The following is a 15,052-nucleotide window of genomic DNA, read 5'->3' as shown; positions in this document are numbered from 1 at the left end:
AGCCCTTCTAATAAACCTATTTCTCTAATCAGACCTAAAGCCAAAATGCATGGTAGAATGTCTTTAGAATGAAAATAGCAGTTGCCACCTTAAGCCTTTGTTTGCAGGGATGCACTCCCACTGCAGTCTGATTGGAGGATGTTGATTGACCTGCTTGAGAAAAAGAGACCAATCAATGAGAAAGTAGCAATGCAAAGCTTCTTTTGGGGAAGTCCAGGTACTTTATTCAGTTGCAAATTGCAAAGCTCTGAGAGTAGCAAGAAAACAGATATTCTGGGAGGCTGAGTCCCCAACTAAATTCTATGCAAAAGAGGAATTTTAGTTCTCAGAGTGATACTTATAAGAAGATTCAGGATCTGTGTTCAGCAAACAAATTAATCTCTTGGGCAGCCTCTGTACTCCATCTTCTCGTGAAAAAACACAAACCGAGCCCCTTCCCCAGATTATAATCGCATCTGGACCCTTCCATTCCTTAGTTAGTGGGTCTTTTCATTTTATCAATGCATATGAATTAGTAGTAACTGGATGCCAGTGGTGATCTACTGCAGACTGACCTTTAATATCAGTTTGCAAAAAAAATTAGTTCAAATAAAGTAAAGGCAAGATGTGCCTTTGGTGACCTTGGGCGATATAACTGCCACTGTTTTGTCATAAAAGGCCAATTCTTTAAGGTGTGATGAGCACATTGAACTATTTTGTTTGCCATGGGCTTATAAGGAATTCAAGTTTTATATTTGATTCCAAATTCCTTACAGAATGAAATAAAATTTTTACTAGAATAGGATGGCCCATTATCTGTTTTGATATGTTTAGGCAATCCTATTGCATTAAATGCTTGTGGGCAATGATCAATTACATTTTTAGAAACCTCTCCTTTATGCAGAGAAGCAGAAAAAAGCAAAAAGAAATCCTGAACAAGTATCGATACAAACATGTTCATATTTTAGTTTTCCAAATTCTGCATAATGGGTTATATCCATTTGCCAAATATGTTTAGACATAAGGCCTCTAGAATTGACTTATAAATTTGGCACTGGAGATAATGAAATACATTTAGGACATTGCTTTACAATCATTTCGCTTGTTCCTTAGTGATCTTATGTCTTGTGTGTGTGTGTGTGTGTGTGTGTGTGTGTGTGTGTGTGTGTGTGTGTGTGTTTGTGGGTATGTTATTAAAATAAAAGTTTAAAAAAGCTTTGAAATTTTGTAAGAAGAAAAGCTGAGAAAACTGTGCTGAGAAAGCAATCCAATAAGCAGCCTTTCTCCATGTACCCTGCCTATACTCCTACATGTGTCCTGTCTTGATTTCACTCAGTGATGGAGTGCAATGTAGAAATATAAGACAAACTAAGCCTTTTTTTAAAGGGAAGGGAGGAGATGGTTGGTGGGATAGGGATTTGTTGAATGGAAAATGGGAAGGGAACTATCATTTAAAATGTAAATAAATCCCAAAATTAATGAAAGAAAATATAAGTCCTGTGCAGAAATCCAAAGTGACAACATGAAACTGCTCACCTACAATCTCCTAAGCTCAAATGTGTAGGGCTTGGGCATGCATGACTTCCATCTGTGCCTGCAGGCCACTGAAATCTGCATCAACTATGTGGAGATCTACCCTGACTTCCTGGCACAGATGCTCCCCAAAATGAAGTGGGAAGTGATTGTGCTGGGAGCAGACTCCTCAATATTGGCTGAGGTACTTAAAGATCCAACTGAAAGCTATTAACAGGATGAAACGTTTTTGAGGAAGATGTACCCACATGTGGCTTGAGAATTGGATGGTACCCTGCAATGCTCAGAATCTGGACATCTCTTCCCTATAAGCTGCAGGATACCCATTATGGTGTTGAATGATGAGGATACAGAGATATAAACTTGTTAGCCACCACACTGTGAGGTGGGAGTGGGTGCACAGGTGAAGGAACACCCTGGTGAAAGAAGGGGGACAGGGGATGTGATAGGGGGTTTCTGGAGGAGTGGGAAACTGGGAAAGAATACAACATTTGAAATGTAAGTTAAAATATATGTAATTAAAAAAAAAAGACCAACCATATAATTCAAAGTGAGGGGCTCATCGCTGCCACCGAATATGGAGCAAATGATGGCCTAGTTGGACACAGTGAGAAGAGGGGATCCTGGTTCTGAGAGACTCTATACCCCAGTGTAAGGGAATGGCAGAACAGGGAAGCAGGAGTGCTTAGGTTGGTCAGTAGGGGGAGGAGGGGCATGTTAATGGGTTTTTAGAGGGGAAAACATGAAATGGGATAACATTTAAAATGTAAATATAGAAAATATCTAATAAAATAAAATAATAAAATAAACAACCTTGGGAACAATAAGTTAATAGCAGAATAAAAAAAAATCAAAGAAGCTGGGTGTGGTGTTGCAAGCCTTTATTCCCTTGACTTGGTAGGCAGAGGCAGGCAAATTTATGAGTTCAAGGCCAACCAGGTCTTCAGAATGAGTTCTATAACAGCCAGGCCTACACAGAGAAAACCTGCCTCGAAAAAATAAAAAAATTAAAGAGAAAGAAAGAAAGAAAGAAAGAAAGAAAGAAAGAAACTAAGAAAGAAAGAAAGAAAGAAAGAAAGAAAGAAAGAAAGAAACTAAGAAAGAAAGAAAGAAAGAAAGAAAGAAAGAAAGAAAGAAAGAAAGAAAGAAAGAAAGAAAGAAAGAAAGAAAGAAAGAAAGAAAGAAAGAAAGAAAGAGCAAAGCACCAAAGCACTCATGTGCATGCAGAATAGCACTGGTTCCAAAGACAGCCCTGTCCAAATGATACAACAGCACATGTTTTCACAAAATGGATTCTGAACATGTCCTCAGATTGGTCCTTTGACTATACTATCTAGGTTATTCCCCTCATGGTCACAAGAAACAAAAGGAAGTAACATAATAGTCTGAAGCAGATATCAGACTGATGCCAAGACGAGCCTATGACTCCATCATGTTTTCTGTTTTCAAGCATCCAGAGAGTGGTTCTCAACCTTTCTAATGCTACAGTTCCTTCATATATATTCTTCCTCATGCTTGGTGAGCCCCTACATAAAATTATTTTTTCCTACTTCATAACTGTAATTTCCTAGTGTTATAAATCCTAACATACATACCTGACATAAAGATAATCTTAGACAACTCCCATGAAAGTGTCACAAGGACTTACAACTTGTAGGTTGCCATTCACAGTGCCAGGCAATACTAGTAAGACTAGCCAGCTCCTTGATATTTACACTTTCTGCCTTCCAGAACTGTACTAAGATAGATGTGGTCTATTTAAGTTGTTTAATCATGTGAACATCTGTAAAACTACTTGGAAACACATACCCAAATGGATGATGGAGTCTATTTTTCCTGTCTTGGAATCTTGGCAGGGATGAGTCAGCTCTAATGAAATAGATGAGAAAGGTTACTGGATGAATTCCTACTCAAACTCATTGGAAACTACAGCAAATCTGTTTTGTCTGCATGAAGAATGGATGAGGATTTGTGCTCCATTATAAAGGTCAATAAATTGACTAATTTGATTCCTGCCTGTATATTTGTGTGTGCTTTGTACTTTTTTCTGCTTTGTGTTGTGTTCTGTGTTCTTGATTATTAACTCTAGGGTCCTTACCATACTTGCAAAATGAAACTTTTCTCAGTTGGAAAAGCTTTCATTTTTGTCCTCTGTATACAATACGATTCTTTAAAAAAATCAGTTTTTGAACCTTTGTACTTATAGTAAGATCAAAATTTCTGGGAAGAGACTTTTCATTTAAAATACAGCTTTTCATTCAATAGATTCAGATTACTGTCCCCCCAAATCCTTCTACAATCTCTCCACTTCTTGACCCACCCAAATTCACACTTTTTCTTTCTCCCTTTATTAAAATACAAACATGCATCTAAATAATAATGATACTATTAATGATACTAATAACAATAATAATGAAGATTAAGATACAAAATAAACAAATGAACCAGAACAGAACAAAGCAAACATAATAAAAAAAGAGGCAAAGAAAAAACACAAGAAATATACATGTAGACACAGAGACATATACGTTCACAAACACTCAGAAATCTCATAAAAACAAAAAAAACTGCAAATCATAATATATAAACAAAGGACCCTTAAGGTATTCTTTAAAGAACCCTGCCAATACCTTATTATATAAAGGACCTCCAAGATTATTATCCAGTTTGATTTTCATTTGCCAGGCAATGCTGAACTAGAGACTTAGATTTAAGCATGGTTTGCATACCCAGTGATACCCTAGTGGAAATTTGAATGTTTTCCTTTCCAAGCTACAAACTAGAAATAACTTCTGAGATAAAGATAGTGGCATGCATGCCCTTCCCTCTCATTGCTTGGGCTCTTTCTATCTCAGACCTTGCAGGCGCTGTGCATGCAGATACTGCTACAGACACTTTTAGTTCAATGCAACTGATATTAGAAGGCCTTGGGTGAGAGTTTTAACCACTTCGACCTATGGGAGTGATAGGATGATAAGAAATATCAATGGCTCATTTAAACTTTGATTGCTTCATTTTCTATACTCATGCTGGTTTGCAGCATGACCACCTTCATAGTCTCTGTGAGTTTTGACATGATGAATGAACAGGCATTCTTCAGAGGATGTAAAGAATTAAAGCTCAAGAAATGTATGAGGTGGCCCACTAGCCACTCAAGTAAGGTTACTAGCCACTCAAGACCGCATGCCTGAACTTCATCTCTGAAATAATATACATGGTAGAAGAAGAGGATTGGCTCTTCCACACTGTCCTGCAATCTCTACACATGTGCAGTGGTTTGTGCAAAGTTACACACATCTGTACTTAAGCAAACAATTGTACCCATAATGTAAGTACATTAAAATGTATAAAATCATATAAAAACAAGCAGACCTCCTACTGGAAGTTTCAGAGAGACTACATTTATAGGATTTGGAGCTTGTTTGTTTCCTACAAACCTCCCATGCAGATGGGAGGTTTTACATCTACTTTCCCACGAGTAAGTCTTCGCTTGAAGCACTTGCCTGGGATTCCTGTAGAGTTGTTTTTCTCACCACATATGAAGAAACCTCTGTGTATTCTGAGTGCCCTAGATGTTGCTGAATTGAAAAATGTACATGTAACACAGACTTCCCATAATTGCTGAAGGCAGGCCCTCCTTTCTTTCTTTTACTGTAGAAGTATCTTTTCCATTTTGTAAACAACAGACAGTAGTAGTTTCCTTCCTAATACAAATGTCTCTGGTTTAGTTAAATAGATTTACTAGCTTCAAATCAGACAATACCATGAAAGTTCATTTTCAGGAGGGTTAAGTGGAATTGAATTTGTGTTGTGTATTACTAACTGAGAGGCCAATTTATAACCACAGAGCACTTTGAGGTGAGTGGGAAAAAAATTTACAATTATAAAATGCATAAAATTCCTTACCAAATTTTTATCAAACTTGCTTTATACGTAAGATCAACCAAAAATTAACAGACAACTACCAAACAGTTAAAGCATAACAATGCCAATAAATTAAAAGAAAATGCTTATTTAGAAGTGGGAAAAGATAAGCTTTTATCGAATCTGCTTAATTGTATAAGAAAGAGAAACATCACTTTTCTTCACATGCTCAGAATTTAAGAGGGGGAAACGATTCCACGCGATAATCCAGTTCTATGTACACAAAATTAAGCAAGATCCTCATAATTAATGTGTGAGTACACAATGTCTGACTCAAATTCTATCAAAGACGCTAAAGTCCTGTTAATGCAGGCTCATCAGTCTCACTGTATTTATTATTATTATTATTATTATTATTATTATTATTATTATAATTATTATTATTATTATTTATTAATTGCTGTTGTTGGTTTTTTGTTGTAATTAAATAATTTAAATTTAAAGTTTATTAAATTTCAGTAGGTGATATTCAAGAAATGTATAAAACTTTTCATATTGACCAGGGACAAATGACTCTGCACTAAAAAACTAGATCTCATTACCCATATTATTATCTGGTAACTGTGTGCACAAGCAGACCTGAGACCTAACAAAGTTGTCCTTTAGTTCCTCATTTTGCTCACATCAGCATATGTAAACCATTGCCAAGTTCAGAGGCTAAGAATCTGCATAGTATATTTCACAGACCAAGTCCTCATCGATGACAGAAACTGTGGCTATGTACTCTGTTTATACTTTATTCCTCACGATGAAGGAACAGGAGAAAGCAAGAAACTGATGCTCTAAAGGGCTTACCAAGAAACTTCCCTGGACAATATTGGTATGAATTAGTAGAATTTGACTAAAAGAACACTTTGTCCACCAGGCTTGGAAGATGTAGAAAATGTAAAACTATTAAAGAGAAAAATGTAAAGCTGTACTTGTAATATAGTTAACAAAACACCCATGGAAGGAGTTACAGAGACAAAATTTGGAGCTGTGACGAAAAGATGGAGCATCTAGTGATTGCCATATCCAGGGATACATCCCATAATCAGCTTCCAAACGCTGACACTACTGCATACACTAGCAAGATTTTGCTGAAAGGACACAGATATAGCTGTCTCTTGTGAGACTATGCCGAGGCCTAGCAAACACAGAAGTGGATGCTCACAGTTACCTATTGGAATGGGTCACACGGCCCCCAATGCAGGAGCTAGAGAAAGTACCCAAGGAGCTAAAGGGAACTGCAACCCTGTAGGTGGAACAACAATATGAACTAACCAGTACCCCGGAGCTCTTGACTCTAGCTGCATATGTATCAAAAGATGGCCTAGTCAGCCATCACTGGAAAGAGAGGCCCTTTGGACTTGCAAACTTCATATGCTCCAGTACAGGGAAACGCCAGGGCCAAAAAGGGGGAGTGGGTGGGTAGGGGATTGGGGGGATGGGTATGGGCGACTTTTGGGATAGCATTGGAAATGTAAACGAGGAAAATACCTAATTAAAAAAAAAGAGAGATAAAAAAGAGTTTATGGTTAATGAGGGTACATTTTTGTTAAGATTGGTTCACATAGCCTGTCTTCCACTTAGCTCCATTTCCATAGCCAATGGGATGAAATTCTGCCAGGCCTGTCTATCATCAATATGAGTGGATGTGCAACTACAAGAGCCAAAACTAGGAGTTATCATGGAAGATCTCTTTTCTGAAGAAAAATTGAGGAAGAGTGGATTGGGGTAGCAAGAGTGGAGGAGAAGTCAGGAAGCAGAGAAGAGAAGGAATACTGGTTTTGGGATGTTGATTGATTAAATAATTTAAAAAATCAGCTCCAGGACAGATTATTTTCTGGTGTTAGAGAAAACTCATCTCAACAATTATTATTAAGGAGAATTTTATTCTCTGTGATCCTAGAGTGAATTCGTATTGGTGTGTGTGTCTGTGTCGGTGTGTCTCGGTGTGTGAACCTACCATGTTGCTTAAAGTATCTAGCACAATATAATTTGTCTTTCATGAACTCACAAGCCAGGATTCACTTCTCTGACTACATGGCCATCTTAAGAAGAATCCTCCTGGCCAAGCAGTTGTTATTTCAACATAAACCTGGGATTCAATCTACCTTGCTTCTAATTGGGACCAAAAGTATAAGCCACATGTGTTTCTCTGCCAGACTACTAGTGGATGAGACCCTCGAGTATCCCAGATGCATACCATGTTGGAGAGGGTACATAAGCTCCCATGCACTGACCTTATCAATAAATTAAATGCTCAAACGTTTCTATAGAGAAAACTGCTATACTCATTTAAAATTAAGAAATCACAAATTGTACAACCCTTTAGGCACAGGAGTAGTATTCAATCATTTAAAAAGTCCAGTGTGTGTAATAAAAGCCAAAATAATCAAAGTCACTTTACTGCTCTCTTTTACTTCCAGAGAGATGGATAACTAGTATGGACAGTGAGATCTGTAAGTGGACTTCAAATGCTTACAAGTTTCTAAGGTTTGTGTTGGCTTTCAGGTCTTCTTGTGTTCCCCAAGCTTCCTTGAAAATAGACAATGTCAAGGGAGAAACTGAGGTGACAACTACCTTGCTTACACTGAAGGAAGACACAATCTTATCATGTTGTTCATAAATTTACCTGAATCTTTGTTTTGGTATTCTATGGCGGTGAACATTATAGCCACTGAAACTATGCCATGAATATTAATTCTTTCTGACTTCAAGAGCCCTAATAGCATTTTACATCTCTTCTGAGATAAGTGAAGATTTAAATCATAGTCCATGGTACCTGAAACCAGAGTATAGTGTCTAAGAAAACATTGCTGTGAACACAGATGTCAAACAAAAACATAGGTATGGATACAAATGTCAAAGAAATACTCATTTCTTTTATTACTAATACAAAAAAAGTGTGTGGATAACACAGATAATGAAAGACAGTGGGAAGCAACGTAGAATTCTATTGTATCTTTTTTTATGATATGAAACATAACTCTCCCAAATTTTCTAGATTTTAAACCTTCTTTACATTCTGTCCCTGCAATATGCTAATTTTCCTTAGCTTGGCAATTCTGTCTGAGTTTTCTGACACGTTCTGGTGTCTGAGAAGCCTTGATCGTCTGTTAAACATTTTCTCACACAGGTTACATGTATAGGGATGGTCAGCAATGTGGGTCAGCTGGTGCTTAATGAGGTGAAATATTTGAAGGAATGGTCTCTCACATTCAATACAGTTAAACAGGATTCTCTCCTGTATAAAATCATTGATGTTCAACTAAATTTGTATTATGATTAAAGGTTTTCTGGCACCAGGGACACTGATGTAGTTTTATTTCTTAGTGAGTCAGATAATGTATTTTAAAATCTGAACGGTGTTTTTCTGCGTGTGAGGGTGCATGTGTGTGTGTGTGTGTGTGTGTGTGTGTGTGTGTGTGTGATATGTATTCAGGGTCCAAAGAGACCAGAAGACTTAGAGACACAAGTAGGTTTTTATTCTTGTTTTTTTTGTTCTTTTGTTTTGTTTTGTTTTGTTTTCTAGACAAAGTTTGTTTGTTTACCCCTGGCTTTCCAAAAACTCACTCTGTAGACCAAGGTGGCCTCAAACTCAGAAATTCGCCTGCCTATGCCCCCAGCCCACAAATGATGGGATTGAAGATCTTTTCCCACACTACCTGACATTAGACAGTTTTTTTGTTAAACTATATTTGGTGTTATAAACAGAACGGGAAGTTTAACATGTACTGTTTAAGAATTGAGCCATCTCTTTCTTCACAATGCAAAAAATAACAAGAATGAATAAAGTAGAAAAATATTGTGTAATAGATATGAGGGCTTATTTATAATTGTTTAAGAGTTAAATAATAACAACAAAAAGTCAAAAAGCTCAGTCTGGACATATGTATACAAATTGCCAAGTAACTTTTAACAAAACACACAAGCAATTCAATGAAGGAAGGCTATAAATGTCAATAAATGATGGGGAGCCAATTGGACAATGTGATGAGTGTTCTTGGGTTTGAACTTTACTGCATCAAAAATTAACTAAAATCCAACTGACTGGGCAAGACGTTAATGGATTTTTTCTTAATAATTTGAAATGGCAAGATCCATTTTGAATCTGAATCTTTCAAGTGGGAAAAGTCACCTTAAACCTGGCACACACTTATATAAATATTCTGCAAACTATATGAAAGACGTGGAAGAAGAGAGTTTGTTTTCTTTGCCTGTTTGCCCTCATTGGGAAGCCCATTCCTTCACTGTCAATACAGGTCATTTTCAGTATTCCATAATACACTGGAGACTGCCTGAGACAATCCACCTCATTGACTGAATAACTATTAGGTTCTTAGAATATCAGTTGGTAGACAGCTATTGTTAGATCACACCCTGTAATTCACTTTAAAGTATATTTAAAGTATATTTAAAGTATATTATATAACAAAATATTATAAATGATAAAATATATTACATATAAAATAAATTATATATAATACATACACCATAGTTTTATAAAATTATGCATATATATAATTTGTGCTGTATGTTTTGTTTCACCTGAGAGCAGTGACACATAATAGGTAAAAGAGTCAGCCTCAAACTCAATCTCAACTTCATACTGTATGTAAAATAATTCACAAGGGCATGTAAGAACAAAATAAAAGATTTAGGAAAATTGGAGTATATGTATGATTAAGAGAGTTAAGAGTTCTAGATTTCATGGAAGAAATATTCATTCTAAGAGAAATAATTGATCCTCACTAAAATTAAGAACTTTCACGCTGAGCTGGATGGTGGTGGTGCATGTTTTAAACCCAGAACTTGGGAGGCAAAGGCAGGTGAGTTTGTGGTAAAACTGTTGTACAGATTGATCTTGAGGACAGCCAGGGTTATGCAGAGAAATTGTATCTTAAAAAAACAAAGAAAACAAACAACCCCAAAACAAAAAATAACATAGAAAATATTTTTTTTTCTGTAGCCATTCCTGATTCAACAGTGAAGAAGCAATCTAAATCAATTATAACCCAAAAGGTAATATCTCCCAGAGTGTATTTTTCACCGTTACAGTCCAGGTTACACAATGTATACACAAAGGAAAGGAGTTATAGTTAACCAGTTAACCTAGAGAGGTGGTTAGCTTGTAGATGACCAGCATTACAACACTGTAGAGTGTCTTCTTCAATGGGTTAGCATAGCCCATTCTTCCTCAGATAAATGCATTTGTATATTGTCAAATATTAACATTCCTGAAGAAGAGAAAGGACTTGAATTTAATACTGAGGCAGAAGCAGTTGTTGTACCTGTCTGTGAATCATGGCAGGCTGCATGATGAGGAAATTATCATTAACGAATTTAGGTGGAGAAACTGGGATAACCAGAGGTAGGCAAGTGGACCAGATAATTGGTTGTAAAATATCCAGTTTCCACTCTGATCCTGACAAGTCTAGTCGCCTGGAGATCAGTAAGGTTGAATGTACCAAAGAACACTAGTGGTCTTAGCAGCAGGAAAAATCTAAAATGAGACTGCCTGAATTCAAAAGGGAAATGTTAAAATAAAATAAAACAATAACAAAAAGCAATCTGACTTTCTCCAGCCCCTCTATGGTCCAGTAGCCTCCATGGCTATTTAACACCAACAAACCACTAGTAAACACTAGTGTTGGGCAGATTTGTGTGTTGCTATAAAGCTGCCTTGATCATTTGCTTTCTTGGGTGTTATCCTTCATGAAGTTATTTCTCTCTTTTCCTTCTCTGTAAAATATATAAGACTAAACTTAAAAGCATTTTCTGAAGTGATACATGAGTCCCACCCTCTCCATATAAGATCTGGTTACCATGAGTCAGCCAAAATAAACTCTGCCTGACATTCTTAGGTTGGATTCTGAAAGAGGTGGTTTCTGTTGTCACTGGAGTGTCACTTAGTTCCCCATTCACTAGCAGCACCTAGAACATGGCACTAGGGTACAAAGGCCAGTGGAAGTCCTCCTCTCTCAACTCATGGATGTATTTTCATAAAAAAGATATTAATCTCAGCATCTATTCCACCTCTAGAGAACATGAATGCCAGCCTAGGCTCCTATACCTAACAAAACTCTCAATCACCATAGACGGAGAAAACAATATATACAACGACAAAGCCAATTTTACACATAATATTTCCTTAAATCCAGCCCTACAAAGAATAATAGGTGGAAAACAACAACACAAGGAGTGAAACTACACCATAGAAGAAACAAGAAAGTAATCTTACAACAAATCCACAAAAACATGCTTCCACCTCTAAGAATAAAACTAATAGAAAGTAACAATCACTTTACCTTAATATCTATTAATATGAAAATTAATATTACGATCATAACCTAATTGAATGAAATTCAAAAATATGAGGAATTAGAAATTGTCCGTTTTTCATTATGTTGTTCCTAATTTGGTAAATAGGATTAATAAGTCCAATATTGTATAATCCATATAGTCTTTCTTCTTGTTTGTACATAACACTGTATTGCTGTGTGCCACATAATGGTCTTGAAAACATGCTTCCCCTATCTCAGCGTCTGTATTAGTAGGATTGTTTATTTGATATTTTTACACTATCCTATGGTTTTCAAAACAGCTTAAATTTTTCAAAACTCTTTATAAACCAAAATAAATGTAGACAATTAATTTGGGAGGTGGCTTATAAGAGAACAGCAAAGAGTGAGACTAAAGGGTTTGCTTGATATTTATTATTATTGTATAAATTCTGAAGAGGACTTTATAAGTTACTATTATTCTGAGATGAATGCTTTTGAAAAAAAAATCACATCCAATGAAACTATCATCAACTAACTTCTGTGACACTCTCCAAGCAGAACAATTCTTCATTGAAACAGTTGATCAATGACTTCATGGATAGACCATCTTAATAAACACCCATTCCTTAAGTGAATGTACCTTGTTACCTGTGGCCTGAGAATGACAACAATCACGCAAATCAAATAGCTTTGAACATAGCAGGAAATTAGTATCCAAAAATCATGCCTATAGTTCATTCCTTGCCACAGCAGATATGTCAACTCTACCCTTAGTACTATGAAGGTAAAATACTTTGGTGATGTGAGGGACATTCAAGTACAGCCTTATTACAATGAAATCCAGTGTCCATAAACTGTTCTTCTTTTTTTCTTTTTTTTTTTTTTTGTATCACAGTAAGCCAAGATTTTTTTTTAATTTTACAATTATTATATACTTTCTTTGTTTACATTCCAAAAGTCCCCTCCCGCCTCCCCCCTTACCTCTCCTTGATCCCCAACATACCTATTCCCACCTCCAGGCCCTAGCAGTACCCTGAGCTGAGGCATATAACCTTCACAAAACCATAGGCCTCTCCCCCCACAGATGGCCTACCAGGCCATCCCCTGCTACACATTCAACTAGAGACATGAGCTCTGGAGGTATGGGTTAGTTAATATTGTTGTTCTTATTTAGGGTTTCAAACCATCTCAGTTCTTAGGGAACTTTCTCTAGCTCCTCCATTGGGAGTCCTGTGTTCCATCCAATAGATGATTGTGAGCATCCACTTCTGTATTTGCCAGTCACTGGACTATCCTCACACAAGACAACTTCAGGGTCCTGTTAGCATAATCTGTAAGTCAAGAATTTTAAGATCTACTAAAAACAAAACAAAACAAACAAACAAACAAACAACAAACAAACCTAAAGACTATTTATGTTCACCAAAAAAACTAATAGTGATATATTATTTTAATATATCATACAGTTAATATATTTGGAGTTATTTAAAATTTATGAGAAAAAAAGTATTTTCAGTATTGCTGCAGACAAATATATAAATGAGACTATTCAATTGATTGTTGTTTTCTATCAAACAACATTTTTAATATTCATTTTTATTGTTACAATATTTTATAAATATTAAGGAACATGATAAAAAATGGAAGGTTTGATAGGTTTTGAGTGGGCATCAGCTGGAGGAGTTGGGGTACAAAATAAAAAGAAGAATGTAATGTAAGTCTGTTTACTCAAAATATGTTTTTAGATGTTAACAAATTCAGATAAATTGAAATTATGTACATTTTCTTATCATAATGCAATAAAAATTAAATCAAAACATATTTCTAGAACTGGTGGGATTGCTCAGCAGTTATGAGAACGGGCTATTATTTTACAGTTCCTGAGTTCAATTCCCAGCAACAACATGGTGGCTTACTACCATATATAAAGTGATCTGATGTCCCCTTCTTTCATGAAGGTGAACCCATAAAAAGAGGACTCATACATTTTAAAAATGATAGACTTAAACACATTAAAATGGTTCTATAATTATTATTATTAATTATTATTATTATTATTATTATTATTAAAGTGTCTAACTACTTCCTTTCATTTCTTTCCACCAAACCAGCCTTAAAAATCTAATGCACAAGTAGGAAAACACTGGAAGTAAATGGGCGGAATGCTCTTGGATACATGAAATACACACTAGACTAGTTGAAAAAATGGAAAAACTAGCTGTTAAGGGCAACTGTTGGTTGGGCATTGGTGGTTCATGCCTTCAATCACAGCACTTGGGAGGCAGAAGACAAGGATTTTTGAGTTCAAAGTCAGCCTGGTGTAAGTTACAGGACAGACAGTGCTACACTGAGAAACTCTGTCTTGAAATTTAATAATAATAATAATAATAATAATAATAATAATAATAATAATAAAAAGAAAAGAAAAGCACCTATTCTATGCAGAGGACCCGGCACAAAGCACCCACATTGTGGCTCATAACATATGCACAATCACAGTTTCAGAGAAACAGTGCTCTCTTGCGGCCTCTGTAGGCAACAGAGGCATAAGTGAGAGAGAGGGGCTGCTCAGCCTAGCACATAAGTGAGAGAGGGGACCTGGGCAGCCTAGCATATAAGTGAGAGAGAGGCCCTGCCCAGCCTAGCACATAAGTGAGAAAGAGGGCCTGCAAGGACTAACATCTAAGTGAGAGAGAGGTCCTGGGAAGCCTAGCACATAAGAGAGAGAGAGAGAGGACATGTGAAGCCTAGCACCTAAGAGAGAGAGAGAGAGAGAGAGAGAGAGAGAGAGAGAGAGAGAGAGAGAGAGAGAGAGAGAGAGAGAGAGAGAGAGGAGAGAGAGAGAGAGAGAGAGAGAGGGAGGGAGAAATGGAGGGAGGGAGGGAGGGAGGGAGGGAGAGAGAGAGAGAGAGAGAGAGAGAGAGAGAGAGAGAGAGAGAGAGAGAGAGGGAGGGAGGGAGGGAGAAACGGAGGGAGGGAGGGAGGGAGGGAGAGAGAGAGAGAGAGAGAGAGAGAGGGAGGGAGGGAGAAACGGAGGGAGGGAGGGAGGGAGGGAGAGAGAGAGAGAGAGAGAGAGGACCTGCCCAGCCTAACGCCTAAGTGAGAGAGAGGGCCTGAGCGGCCAAGCACATAGGTGAGAGTGAGAGGGCCTGCACTGCCTAGCACACTCTTCTATCAAGCTGAGATCTAGGAAAGTAGAGACAGGAGAGTACCAGGGGTTGAAGGAAATGTGTATGCTCCCTTCTAAACTCTTAGGGGCAGCATAGACTCTTCTGCTGTGCATGTGTACATGCAGAAGTCCACATTATTAAATGTTTATGCACATAAATAAATAAAAAACCAAAAAT

This window comes from Mus musculus, chromosome Y (assembly GCF_000001635.26).
Source record: "Mus musculus strain C57BL/6J chromosome Y, GRCm38.p6 C57BL/6J".
NCBI classification, from domain to species: Eukaryota; Metazoa; Chordata; class Mammalia; order Rodentia; family Muridae; genus Mus; species Mus musculus.
The sequence above is the reverse complement of the archived record's forward strand: the minus strand, read 5'-3'. Positions refer to the sequence as shown.